The following is a 13,616-nucleotide window of genomic DNA, read 5'->3' on the forward strand; positions in this document are numbered from 1 at the left end:
GAAGGAGACACTCCCCTGCATCTGCAGGCACAAACAGCAATGACAAACTGCTGCTTGTATCCTCTCTACTGCTGGCCTGTATGGATCCTGCAACACAGGTGGTGGTTAGAAGTGGTCAAGTTGATCTTCTCTGCCAGCTGTCCAACTTTGGTGCAGGTAGGCCCTTGCCTCCCCCACAGGACAGTACCCCTGTGTACCACGTTCTTTGCAGCTGCCAAGGCTTGTTGGCGCTTCTTCCAAGGGGTCTTCAATTTTTGTATAACTCCAGCCCTCAGCACTCCTTCCTGAGATGCAGAGCTCCCTGTATATCCTGCAGATGGATGGAGTGCATTTTAGCAAGTAAGGAAACCATAGATTTCTTTCAACCCTAGAATGTTTGCTTATCCAACATATCTGAGGAAATGTATTGTCCACAAAAACCCAAATGCTCTTTTAAGAGCTACACTATAGTGTAAAATATATTTTGTTACTCTTAAAATATTTTTTTAACGTTTTTTCCAGTACTGTGGTATTACTTCATTACTACAGCAACGGTATGTCATAATACATTTGAAAAAATATATTAACTTATAAAACTAATAGTGCTATCACCACACAGTCTGTTACATTTCCCTATCTGTTCTTCTCCACTGCACAATAACTTATGTGGAATATTTCAAAGTTTTATTACAGAACACATTAAAAGTGCACTGTAGTCAACATGGCTGCATTTCATTCTGAAAAGGTTTTGATTATCCAATTACATTGTGTTTTGTTATCGCATTTATCATGGAACTACTACGGTACTACTGCGGTACTACCGTGTTTAAAGAAATCACTAACTTATTTTGCATTAAATTACCTACCCCCATATTTTTCTTGCATCCCCATTATGAATCCCTGTAAAACTTTGCATCATCTACCATTTTAGAAAGAAGAAAGGTGTGCAAACATTTGTGGAGGTTTGTCAAACGGGTACTACAGTAACCCAAATTATAACTACATAATGGCTATCACCTCTCTGTAATGTATACATTTTCACTGAAAAAACAAAGCTTTAAGTGACATTATAGTAAGGAATTGTAAATATATATTATTTTCTATACGACCACAGGGGATAGGGTCATTGGCTTTTTCAGGCTCATGGAGGAGGACTGTAGGAAAGTACCATCTTGCCTGGCATGTTACCCCCATATTTCACTGTATATATGTTGTTTTAGTTGTATGTGTCACTGGGACCCTGCCAGCCAGGGCCCCAGTGCTCATAAGTGTGCCCTGTATGTGTTACCTGTGTTATGACTAACTGTCTCACTGAGGCTCTGCTATCCAGAACCTCAGTGGTTATGCTCTCTCATTTCTTTCCAAATTGTCACTAACAGGCTAGTGACCAATTTCGCCAATTTACATTGGCATACTGGAACACCCTTATAATTCCCTAGTATATGGTACTGAGGTACCCAGGGTATTGGGGTTCCAGGAGATCCCTATGGGCTGCAGCATTTCTTTTGCCACCCATAGGGAGCTCTGACAATTCTTACACAGGCCTGCCAGTGCAGCCTGAGTGAAATAACATCCACGTTATTTCACAGCCATTTACCACTGCACTTAAGTAACTTATAAGTCACCTACTGTATATGTCTAACCTTTACCTGATAAAGGTTGGGTGCCAAGATACTTAGGGTGTGGGCACCCTGGCACTAGCCAAGGTGCTCCAACATTGTTCAGGGCAAATTCCCCGGACTTTGTGAGTGCGGGGACACCATTACACGTGTGCACTATACATATGTCACGACATATGTATAGCGTCACAATGGTAACTCCGAACATGGCCATGTGACATGTCTAAGATCATGGAATTGTCACCCCAATGCCATTCTGGCATTGGGGAGACAATTCCATGATCCCCCGAGTCTCTAGCTCAGACCCTGGGTACTGCCAAACTACCTTTCCCGGGGTTTCACTGCAGCTGCTGCTACTGCCAACCCCTCAGACAGGTTTCTGCCCTCCTGGGGTCCAGCCAGGCTTGGCCCAGGAAGGCAGAACAAAGGACTTCCTCAGAGAGAGGGTGTTACACCCTCTCCCTTTGGAAAAAGGTGTTCGGGCTGGGGAGGAGTAGCCTCCCCCAGCCTCTGGAAATGCTTTCATGGGCACAGATGGTGCTCATTTCTGCATAAGCCAGTCTACACCGGTTCAGGGATCCCCCAGCCCTGCTCTGGCGCGAAACTGGACAAAGGAAAGGGGAGTGACCACTCCCCTGACCTACACCTCCCCTGGGAGGTGCCCAGAGCTCCTCCAGTGTGCTCCAGACCTCTGCCATCTTGGAAACAGAGGTGCTGCTGGCACACTGGACTGCTCTGAGTGGCCAGTGCCAGCAGGTGACGTCAGAGACTCCTTCTGATAGGCTCCTCCAGGTGTTGCTAGCCTATCCTCTCTCCTAAGTAGCCAAACCTCCTTTTCTGGCTATTTAGGGTCTCTGCTTTGGGGAATTCTTTAGATAACGAATGCATGAGCTCATCAGAGTTCCTCTGCATCTCTCTCTTCACCTTCTGCCAAGGAATCGACTGCTGACCGTGCTGGAAGCCTGCAAAACTGCAACAAAGTAGCAAAGACGACTACTGCGACCTTGTAAAGCTGATCCTGCCGCCTTCTCAACTGTTTTCCTGGTGGTGCATGCTGTGGGGGTAGTCTGCCTCCTCTCTGCACTAGAAGCTCCGAAGAAATCTTCCGTGGGTCGACAATCTTCCCCCTGCAACCGCAGGCACCAAAGAACTGCATCACCGGTCCTCTGGGTCTCCTCTCAGCACGACGAGCGAGGTCCCTTGAACTCAGCAACTCTGTCCAAGTGACTCCCACAGTCCAGTGACTCTTCAGTCCAAGTTTGGTGGAGGTAAGTCCTTGCCTCCCCACACTAGACTGCATTGCTGGGAACCGCGTGTTTTGCAGCTACTCCGGCTCCTGTGCACTCTTCCAGGATTTCCTTTGTGCGCAGCCAAGCCTGGGTCCCCAGCACTCTAACCTGCAGTGCACAACCTCCTGAGTTGTCCTCCAGCGTCGTGGGACCCTCTTTTGTGACTTCGGGTGAGCTCCGGTTCACTCCACTTTGTACTTCCTGTTCCAGCACTTCTGGGGTGCTGCTTGCTTCTGAGTGGGCTCCTTGTCTTGCTGGACGCCCCCTCTGTCTCCTCACGCAATTGGCGACATCCTGGTCCCTCCTGGGCCACAGCAGCATCAAAAATCCTAACCGCGACCCTTGCAGCTAGCAAGGCTTGTTTGCGGTCTTTCTGCACGGAAACACCTCTGCACGACTCTTCACGACGTGGGACATCCATCCTCCAAAGGGAAAGTTTCTAGCCCTTGTCGTTCTTGCATAATACACAGCTTCTACCATCCGGTGGCAGCTTCTTTGCACCCACAGCTGGCATTTCCTGGGCATCTGCCCACTCCCGACTTGATCGTGACTTTTGGACTTGGTCCCCTTGTTCCACAGGTACTCTCATCAGGAAATCCATTGTTGTTGCATTGCTGGTGTTGGTCTTCCTTGCTGAATTTTCCTATCACTACTTCTGTGCTCTTTGGGGAACTTAGGTGCACTTTGCACCCACTTTTCAGGGTCTTGGGGTGGGCTATTTTTCTAACCCTCACTGTTTTCTTACAGTCCCAGCGACCCTCTACAAGGTCACATAGGTTTGGGGTCCATTCGTGGTTCGCATTCCACTTCTAGAGTATATGGTTTGTGTTGCCCCTATCCCTATGTGCCCCCTTTGCATTCTATTGTGACTATACATTGTTTGCACTGTTTTCTATTGCTATTACTGCATATTTTGGTATTGTGTACATATATCTTGTGTATATTTGCTATCCTCATACTGAGGGTACTCACTGAGATACTTTGGCATATTGTCATAAAAATAAAGTACCTTTATTTTTAGTATAACTGTGATATTGTGCATATGACACTAGTGGTACTGTAGGAGCTTCACTCGTCTCCTAGTTCAGCCTAAGCTGCTCTGCTAAGCTACCTTTTCTATCAGCCTAAGCTGCTAGACACCCCTCTACACTAATAAGGGATACCTGGACCTGGTGCAAGGTGTAAGTACCCTTTGGTACCCACTACAAGCCAGGCCAGCCTCCTACAAGGACCACATGCCCCCTCCCCTTTATTATGTAGTTCCTGGGAGATGGGGTCCTTAGGGCCTCCTAAAGGCTCAGGGGAGGGAGGCCATGTGCCCCCTTTCCCAAATAGTTTAATACGCACTGTCTCTTTGGGCCCTGGCCTATCCTGGGGAGGCTTTGTTTTTCAAGCACCTTTTGTTTTGTTTTGAATTTTGCAGTGGATTCATAGATCCTCCACATATTTGCGGCACAAAAAACAATTTTGTCCACCAGACCTAGGGTGGCAGGGTATCCATAGCCTGCCTCCTTATGTCTTTTTGTAGCTTTTTTCAAGGACGCAGGACTGAGTACTGAGTCCTATGACAGCCGCAGCTCCATCTTTGATGATGTGGTGGCAGCCAGTCAGATCTCTTCTGGAGATCTTTTTTCCCGTGGATCCTCTGAGGCAATAGATATACAAGGTTTTTGAGCCTTAATTGCTCAAAAACTACTCCATGGATTTGCACCAAATCAGAAACAGCAGGCTTTCTGGACCAAATTCTAGATTTCTGCTACAGTGTATCCCGGTTTACTTTTCCTCTGGAGAAATGAATCAGGAAAACATGTTTTGGGACCTACCCACTTTTTCTCAGCCCGCACTTTATGGCTCACCCCAAAACCATCTTAGAAGGAGCTGAGGTGGACGATAGTATGTTGTGGAAAGTTTCATGATGATTCAGCCAAAGTTATTAAGAAAACAAAAAATGTTTTTCCTATGAGAACGCAGATCTAACTACAACTACCCAGTGGTTAATACACACACACACACACTCACACTCACACACACATATATATATTTGTGTGTACACATGTATATAATATATATGCACACATATTGCAGATAATTTGTGGCCTAGTGTGCACCCTGCTTAACCCCACTGTTAGCAATGCCACTTTTGGAGAGATATGTAATGTTACAGTGGAAACAGAGCTGACAGCAAGAGGTCAACGGCATGACGAAGAGAGAGCTGATGTAATGAAAGGGATCTGTGATTTCAAGATGTGGAGAGTTTGTCGAGCAATCGTTTCATGCAAGTTTCACACCTACCTTTCAGACAATCGTATACATTTTTAATTTGCATTACCATTATTAAAATGGATACAAATTCCCATATACAAACATTACACTTTTTTATTATTACGTATTAAGCACTCTCTACATCACAGTCAACTTCTGTGAAAATTGTTGATTGATTAATGCCTGATCAACCTCAATATTTTCACGCTGCTGTTCAATTGTCTCTGACAGCTCACACAATTCCGAAAGGCTGGGAGAAACCTTAAAGGTGATGTTTATCATCTCTGATGGTTCCTATGACGATTGTTAGTGTGAAGTAGAATTCAATGTATTTGCACTTTTGTTGAGTGAAATAGATCTTCGAGAAATGTAAAGATTGTTCTTAATTTCTCTAAATGCCTCTTGCAGACTCATCGTTGAACCAGATGCAAGTTTTAGAGATTTGATACTACAGGGTTTATCTTGTTCAGAGGTTGAATCAGCGTTTTTTCCAAAGGTTCGCATTTTTCTTTATTCGTGCTTGTTTTAGCAAAGGTTTATCAGTACTTGACTTTTCTGTAACAGAAAGAAAGAGTAGTGAGATTAAAAAAAATATGAACGTTCTCTGAAAGATTGTAATCAAAACATTTTATTATTTCCTAAAATGCGTAAGTCGATGTCTACCATGGAAAACTAACTTGACAGTGCTCACGCTTGAATTTGACACACTCTGAAATAGTTCTCCCATGCAAATGTTAAGGAGCATGAGTAACAAAAAAAAAACCTCATATTGGTTCAGTATGTAGTACCAGCCTGACCCCACATATTATGGGACTAGGTATTTTATTTCAATCTTATTTTATATATCTTTTAAAATTCTCATCAAGGACAGAAATGGATGTGTGGTCTATCACTGTGTATGTCAGTTCTTACCACGGCCTCTCTTTAGAGAGCATGGATTGTAAGTTAAACTGTTCATTGTGTTCCTGATGTATCTTTTTGAAGGACCCTTCTGCTGGAAATTCGGATGCCAGCTTGCTAGCACATTAGTGTATAAGTGTTTGTTAGAGAATGTTTCATATTTTGTTTTGCATCTCTTGGTTGCTGTTGCTATGGAAGATAATGGAAATTTCTTGATTAATGTCAGAATTAGGCTAGTGTTAAAAGCCTGTTTCTGCTGTCCATTATCAGGCTATGCTGAATTTGCAGTTTTGCTAATTGTTTATGCATATAATGTGAATAAAAATCCCTGCTTTTAAGTTGACAGGGGTAACTTTTTATTTTTCCTCACAGAACTGTCAGTGAGAGTCAGACTCATTTCCTCATTAAACTCTGTCTGACTTTTGAGAGATTTCCTTTCCTTATTATTATTATTATAAATTATGTTAATGTCCTCTATGGACCTGACGTTTAGAGACCTTTTGTATGGTTTCTAATTTCTGACTTTGTACTCTGCTTTTTGAGCCTTCATGGCATGTACTGTATTTCCTATATTGCCTATACTAATTATTCCCTAGTGGACCCAGTCAAAGTGTTGATGTACTGTGCTAATTTGTTGGGCTTTATGTAGGGGGTGGTGTCTCTTATCACTAGATCAAGGGTGCTGGAGCCGAATTGTCAAAGCTAAATATGGGGGTTCAGTAAACTATTGGTGTTCGGGCTTCCACAAATTTGGTAGCAGAAGATGGTTTTGTAAGAGCACCTCCTTATTCTAGGGGAATCCTATGTAGCCCAAAAATATTTTCCCGTGATTTAGTCTTTACTGCATAGTCCAAGGGAGAAAGGAGTTTGATTAGCATTCAGTCTTCCTGAGAGGTGACTGACTGTGCATTCCTAAACAATTTGTAGTGCATGTTTGAACAGAGAATCATTTTTGTGAGTGCGTACTAAGTATAAGTTTGTGAAATAGATTTCTCTTTCTGACGTGAATTGTTTGGGTATGTGATAATGATTGTGGCTTCAGTTGATGATGATGATAAATTTATGAGTGAGCTTTTGGATTCCAAAACTGAATCTGGTGAGATGCTTCAGGGCAATGTAGATTTGAATTGTCTGTTGATTTACAATGCTGATGAAATGAAATATTGAATTAAAGAAGCAGCAAAATGTGAAGATGAGGCACACAATAAATTTGAGAGCTAGCTGGTGAATTAGAAGTTGACTTCAGCAAAAAGAAAAATATAAAGTGGAATTATAAAATGGATTTGACACACGATGCAATTAAGGAATGGGCTAATTACTCTACGACCTCATATTAAAGACTTTGGGCCTCATTATGAGTTTGACAGTCCAACCACGGGACCGCCAAACTCATGGTAAGGACGCCACCGCCATAGCAGTGAAGTTTCTCCTGAGTGTATTACAATGTTCCCGCCAGGCTGATTTGCAGGAATATTGCAATACCGGTTCCTGCCTGGCTGACTGGCAGGAAAACTGTTAGGATATTTGCCTCTGAGGACAATATCTTAACACTCCAGGTTCCTCAGAATGTGCACTGTCTGCAAAGCAGACAGTGCACTTTCTGACAGTGCTGGGCAGAGGGGCCCCTGCACTGACCAAGCCATGGTTGTTGCCAGTGCAGGGGCCCCGCTGTGGCTGCCAGCACTTCCTTTCCACCAGCCTTTTCATGGAGGGCTCCCGCCATGAAAAGGCTGGCAGAAAGAGGAGTTGTAATCAGCTAGGCTGTGTTGAGTTCAACGACGCCATGGCTGATTGCAAGCCTGACTGCCGTCATGCAGTCGGGAAATATGTTCCCGGCTGGGATGGCGGTCCTACGGTGGTCCGACTGCCCAAGTCATAATTTGGTGGTTGGACTGCCAAAGCCGCGGTTGTCCGACCGCAACAATGAGTTTGGCAGACTCATGACCGCCAAACTCGTAATGAGGCCATTAATTGGAAAAACCTGACATTGGAGTGACTTGGAAAAATATGGAGAAAAAGGTACAAGAGGACAGCAACAATGAATCTGGCCAAAGGCAGGGTGGGAGTCTTACAAGTGATTTAGAGGTTGAAGCCGGAGCAGTTTTTAAATTTTGTTTTAGAGAAGTTCAGATAAGGAATCTCGTACATGTACCATGGACTAAAGCTGATTTCATTCAAGCATAATTTTCCAAGTTGCAAGAAAATCCAGCAAGGTACTACAATGAAGTATGTAAGCTGACACATTTCTCAGATGTTGTGAAAGGATTTGAACTCATTATTTGAGATTGTGATTCCTGGAGATTTATGGTTAGAATGCAAGGTTGTGGTTGGGAGGCCAGCACAAAAATCAGCTCAAATTGGTACTAATAATGCAGCGCCTGCTGAAACAGCAGCCAAATACAGCATGTGATTGAGTATTTAAAAAAAAAGATTTGTGAGAAGGATATACATTGGCATACAATTTTGAGAACTTCACAAGAGCCAAAAGTCAGTGCATTCTTTTTATGAGAGGCTATTGCAAATTATAGGATGCATAGCAGAGCTGAAAATCCTGAACAAGCTGGGGTTAGTGGTTTTGTATCTGCTTTGGTGATGGACTAAGACTATAAATTAGTAATCACATTTAACAGAGTGAACTGTGTTGACAAAGGGTGTAGATGACATCATGATGCTGGCTAAGAATAGTAGTGATTTCTTTGAAACAAAGCAAAAGAAGCGCAAGGTGAAGCAGATGATTCCTCAGACAAAAAAGCAATTTGGGAAAGCAACCAAAACAATGCATTTATTCCAAACTGTAATGAATTGAATGAATCAGGTGCAGAAGCAAAATTATAGTAGAGGTGAAGGAGTGAATGTGAGTGTTAAATTGATGAGAAAGAATACAGCTTTCACTTGTATGGGAAGATTAGGCACTGGAAGAGGGAATGTCATCAGAATCCTAACAGGATTCAGGGAAATGTGGAACACGTTTCAAAAATGGAGAAAAAATAATACAATGGTCCTAAACATGCAGAGTACAGAATGTACAGAACCAGAAATCATTTTTTATGTAAATGCCACCTGCTCCTGTGGTGCAGCAAAATATGAGAAACAGTATGTCCCAAAGTGCAGGGTATCAGCAGAATCCATTGATTCTGAATGATGGATTTGCAGGAAGCAGTTCACAGTGATGGTGCCCGAGGGAAGAGGAGGATTGCATGCTTGGAACAGTCCTTGAGGTAGACCAAAATGGCCCATATGTTGATAGAGAAGTAAATGGCCATCCAATTTCATTTTTAATGGATAAGGGGCCTACCTGTTCTACAGTTTATTCTGTGAAAGCTGTATCCCTCTTGTGAAAAGAAGTCTAAGTTGTAGGAATTAGTAATACATTGTTAATCAGGTTACAGCAGATGGCCTGGTTAAAACTGATCAGATGGAGACTTAATACCAGTTTATTTTGTGTGACTCAAGTCCTGTGAACCTACTAGGAAGGGATTTACTGTGTAAAATGGTGTAATATATTCTACACTGGATGGTGTTACAATAAAAATTCAAGATGAGGATTCCGTGTTTAAAATGAGTTCCTCAGAATCAATAGTTGAATGACCTCCAGTTCTAACAAAGGAAGCTCTGCCTCTGCATTTAAGACACACTGTCAAAGATGGGGTAGGACATTTTCTGCTAAGGAGATTGGATAGTTTAAAATAGCAAACCTGATGTGATATTCCCTAGAACTAAACAATTCAGATTGACAAAAGAAGGGGAAGAGGAAATGAAACAAGTGGTTAAAAAGACGATTGAGCTGAGATTCCTCCAGGAGTTTCTTGGTAGCCCTTGGAATTATAGAGCTGAATCGCAAATGGAAAATCATGCAGGATACTCGCAAGATTAACAGAACTATTATCCCATGTTGTCCAGTGGGACAGAATCCAGCAGTAATATTGTTTCCATTTCCATTAGAAGCAGAAATGTATACAGCCATTGACTTATGCCATGCATTCTTCTCAATTCCTCTTAATAAGAGTTCAAGTTCTTTTTTGTGCTCTACTTTTTGAATAATGATCTTCTGTGGTATAGAATCACATAATGGTATACTGAAAGCCATTCGATTTTCTCAAAAATCTTGAAGAAAGATCTAGAAAGTTGTAATTGCCATACCATTCAGGTTTGGTGCAGTATATTGATGACCTACTGGTCCCATCAAAGACAAAAGAAGACAGTAAACTTGATTCAATTGCCTTATTAAATCATCTAGCTGAAATGGACATAAAGTTTCCCGAACTAAAATGCAGTATTATAAAAAGGACGCCAAATATATTGGACACCGTATTGAAAAGGGTGTGAGGAAAGTATCAGAAGAACACATTTCTGTTATTCTGAAATTGAGCTAACCAACTGCCCAGAGGACAGTTCAGATGTTTCTTGGAATTGTTGGAAACGATTAATGAGTAAATTTTCCAACGAGTTTGAAACCTGTCTTTCAGACAATATCAGTCCGCAGGATTGTATTAAAGCTTTCATCGCAATCACCACCGGAATAAAACAGTCCCTTACAGTTAGTTTTGGCAAACCTAGGCCTCATGTAGACAAAGGATGGTTTTTTAGCGAATGTACACAAGCCCATAAGAACTTAAAACAGTATTTACAAAGACAAAATCCTGACAAACATGGTATAAGTCTTCAGAGGAAGGAGTATAAAAAGGCTATAAAAATAAGGAAACAGAACTTAAAAAATGAGGCATGGCATTCTCTTTATGACGCAAGTCTTCAGAATGACAATGTCAAATTCTGGAAAATTGTGAACTCTCCTCTCCTATGTGATGGAACGTCACCAACAATTGAAATAGCCATCATGGAAGAGGATTGGGTCACTTTTTTTCCCAGTGTATACTCCGTAAAAAACTTGGCCCTCGAACCAAATCCCCCGAAACCAGATTCCTACCCCATCGCTCCACCATTTAGTTTAAATTAGGTCACTGACGCTATTAACGCTAGTAAAAGCGGGAAAGCACCAGGCCCAGAGGGAGTCCCAATTGATATTTACAAGTCTAATGTTTCACTATGGGCCCATTACTGACACAGGTTTTACGTGCCTGCTGTGCCACAGCCTTTATCCCGACCTGGGCGGAGTCCATTATTGTTCCAATCTTTAAAAAGGGAGATAATCAAAACCCTGCACTTTACCGCCCAATTTCCCTGCTTGATACTCTTGCAAAGATTGCTGGATGAATTGTTTTAAATAGGTTACGAGATTGGACGGAAGAAAATTACATTCTTTCGGACTGCAATATGGCTTTAGAGCTGGGATAGGGACCATGGAGCAGGCTCTGAACTTAGACATCATACTTGGCAAATATACGAGGGCCAAGGCAGGAGCCTTATACCTAGTGTTTGTCGACCTGACTTCAGCATTTGACTGCTTGGTTCACAGCAAATTGTGGCCCATTTTATTGGACATGGGGGTAGATAGATCTATAGTTCATTTCATTAGGGAACTATATGCCGGAGCTAATGCCAGGGTGCGTTATGGGCCTCAGGGGGAATGTACCTCAGCTTTTCCCATTGAGTGTGGGGTACGTCAAGGCTGTGTTTTAGCTCCCTTACTGTTTGCTTTATACATTAACAAACTAGAGGGGGTGTTATCTGACGTTTGCTGTGATCTCCCACAAGTTGGTTCTTGAAAAATCCCGGCACTCCTGTATGCGGATGTCGCCGTTCTGATGGCCCGTACACCAGTAGCTTTGCAGCGGTTACCAACAACTTTATGGAAGCCTTAGGTCTTAGAATCAACCATTCTAAAACCTTCTCAATGACATGTGGTAGAAATTCCACAAAGAAACCCCAGATCATGCTAAAAGGCACGAAATTAGATGACACAGGAACCTTTTCATACTTAGGCATCATGTTTGATAATAAAGGCATATGGTCACAAGCCATAAAATCGTGGAAATTGTTATTTACAAAAACTATTATGGCTATAAAAAACTTTTCTAAAATGGTTGGTAGAGCGACCCCTAAGGACATGATGACATTGTGTAATGTAAAATGTGTTTCTGTTGCATTGTATGGGGCAGGACTCTGGGGATATAGGAGCTGTAATATCTTACAGCTAGCTGAAAATAATCTTCTAAAGTCTATTTTAAGTGTTCCTAAATCTACCTCAGCATTGGTATGCCATATAGAAATAGGGGCAACATACCTCATAGACTTAATTCGCATTCAACCAATCTTACTATGGCATAAACTATGGACTTCTGACTCTGCTAGGCTGAACATGGCCATTAAAGAAGACTCACTAGCATTAACTCACTTGTTGAAAATTCCATGGCTGAATTACATAAAGAATTTTCTCACAGAGTTGGGCTATTCTGAGCTATATTTCCCTCCGGTCAAAATGGAAACAATCTCCAGGAAAGAAATGAAAAACATTTTTCTGATGGATACACCTACCTGTGGATTCCTCACCTAAAGAATTCTCCCCTCGCGCCAGCTTCAACGGAAATGTCTTCTAGCTCTGCACGTCGACGATGACGTCACAATAGCCCGACTCCACACAATGCCGTATGATGTCATCTAGGCAATGAGAATCCCTCCTCAACGTGCAGACGTCCGTTCCCTTTTTTCCGTGCCTTTGAATAACGTTTTTTCTTTGAGGCTAACAGGGAGCTACAGTTGCGCATCTGTAGTTACTATGCCGCAGCCAAGAAAATCTGGCTTTAAGCCTTGTAACCAGTGTGGGGGTCGGATGTCGGTCACTGACCCCCATGAAAATTGTTTATGGTGCCTTAGTTCCGACCATGAGGTCGAATCATGCGGTTCTTGACAGCGCATGAACCCCAAGGCGCTTACGGAAAGAGAGGCTAAATTATTCCTAGCCCATTCCAAGAAGAGGAAGGAAAGGCAGCATCGTAGAGTCTTCTTCGAAATCTTCGAGGACTCATCGTCGCCATGGAGACTCTCGGCGCCGATCGAGTAGAGGTCGGTCCAGGTCCAGATCCACATCTCCATTAGCTCGGCGCCGTCCGACATGGGAGATTAGCCCGACCATCACTCCTCCGCCTCCTACGACTCTGGCTTCACCTTTGTCGGCGTTTGAAGTCGAGCCCCTTCAAGAGCCGGCGGCTTCTCCAGAGCAGGAGATACCTGGTCCATTATCGGCTTCTATGCCGGCGCCGACACCGCAAGCATATCCAGCTTTCACAGCGCCTGGTACGGATCCTGCAGCATTTTTAAATGCCATGTTCCATATCTTTTCCACCATGGCGCCTGGTGGAGGGCATGTGGGTCCGTCAGGTCCTTTGGCTTTTAATTTGGGTGCTCTGGCTCCTTACAAGCCGACGCCCTTCATGCCATTTTTGCCTTCTGGAGCCGCTGCGGCACCGATGCCCTTGTCGTCGCCCAGGAGACCTGTGACGCCTACAACGTATGCTATTCTGGCGCCAGTTGATTCTCCACGGATCCAGTCCACAGTCAAGGTGCCTGTGGCGCCGGAGGGTCCGGCGTCGGATGGATCCGAAGAGCGGCGTCGGCCGACGCCTTATCGACGCCGGGACTCAAATCCAGGCTCTGGTCCAGAAGACTAGCT

This window comes from Pleurodeles waltl, chromosome 4_2 (genome assembly GCF_031143425.1).
Source record: "Pleurodeles waltl isolate 20211129_DDA chromosome 4_2, aPleWal1.hap1.20221129, whole genome shotgun sequence".
Classification (NCBI taxonomy): domain Eukaryota; kingdom Metazoa; phylum Chordata; class Amphibia; order Caudata; family Salamandridae; genus Pleurodeles; species Pleurodeles waltl.